General features: G+C 37.8%; 1 protein-coding gene across 2 annotated transcripts in view; it reads right to left on the bottom strand.

The window, feature by feature from the left end:
• The window catches only part of LOC109389548 (maestro heat-like repeat-containing protein family member 7), a 27,972-nt gene that overhangs the window by 23,139 nt on the left and 3,522 nt on the right, over positions 1–1,311 (bottom strand). The gene's annotated exons all lie outside the window — the stretch shown is intronic.

Below are 1,311 nucleotides of genomic sequence, written 5' to 3'. Positions count from 1 at the left end.
AAAAAATGTATTAAAAAAAAAGTTCTTACATATCAGTACGAAAAAAAATGTAAAGGCTTACCACTCAAAGTATGGGCCACACACCAGTACCACTGGTGTCACCTGGGAGCTGGTTAGAAATGAAACATCGCAAGTCCCACCCCAGACCTCCTGCCTCAGAAGCTGTATTTCAGTTAGATCCCCAGATGACTGTGGTTTGTATGCATATTAAAATTGAGATGCCCTGGTGTATAGGACATGAGCAGACAAGTCACAAAAGAAGAAATATAAATGGCCAATTAAAAAAACATATCCAAATGCTCAACCTCACCAATAATGAAATTATAATGAAAACATGTGACTTTTTCACCTATCAGCTAGGCAACAATAAAAAGACTGGAAATGCTCAGTGTGGTGAGGGTATGGGTAAGTGGGCATTCTCATACATGAATGGTAGACAGGCATCTTCTGGGAACATTATCAAAAGTTTAAATAAGCCCAGCCTTTGACCTAGAAGTTCCCCTTTAACGGACTTTATCCTAAGAAAATAATTGGGTACGTACAGTAGAACAAAATTTGTGTTTGCGTGATTGTTTGCTACAGCACTGTTTTAATGGCAAAAGTTTGAAAACTGTCAAAATCTTCACTAATACGAAACTTGATAATGAAATAAATGGCTCTGAACCATGTAAATATTACCTATTTTTTAAAAAGTAATGAAAAATAAATACATTATTATGCAGCCATGAAAAGGATAATAGAGAGCCCTGTATATTGATATGGAAAGTGGTTCATATATTGTTAAATGAAAAACAGGTCATCAGACAGTATATGTAAAATGATCCTACACACACACCACACACACGTATATGCAATTTTATAGATTAACATAGTTAAATATATACCTTTATCTTCCTAACTCTTAACACTGCACTAACATGACATTACAGGGATTTTTATAAAGGCATAAGGGCTGGCCGAGTGGCTCAGTTGGTTAAGAGCTCGCTCAAGAGTTTGAGCTCTGAACAATAGCAGTTCGATTCCCGTCCCAAGCTGAGCAGCTGCTGAGCTGCCAACAGGTGGCAGGATGGCTCAGCTTAAAAAAAAAAAAGAGTAAGAAAGGCATAAACTCACAAGAACAGAGAGAAAAGGAGAGGAGACAATAGTAGACTAGAGATGTTAAAATAATTTTGGAAGCTAAAAAAAAGCATAACAGGCAGGAAAAGTTGACCCATAAACTGGTAGGGAAGAACCTAAAGTAAAAAGCATATGTTGAGGGGTGGCCGGGTGGCTCAGCTGGTTAGAGCGCAGTGCTCATAACACCAAGGTTGC

Source organism: Hipposideros armiger, unplaced genomic scaffold (genome assembly GCF_001890085.2).
Source record: "Hipposideros armiger isolate ML-2016 unplaced genomic scaffold, ASM189008v1 scaffold_238, whole genome shotgun sequence".
Lineage (NCBI taxonomy): Eukaryota > Metazoa > Chordata > Mammalia > Chiroptera > Hipposideridae > Hipposideros > Hipposideros armiger.
This window is presented reverse-complemented; position numbering and strand designations above follow the sequence as displayed.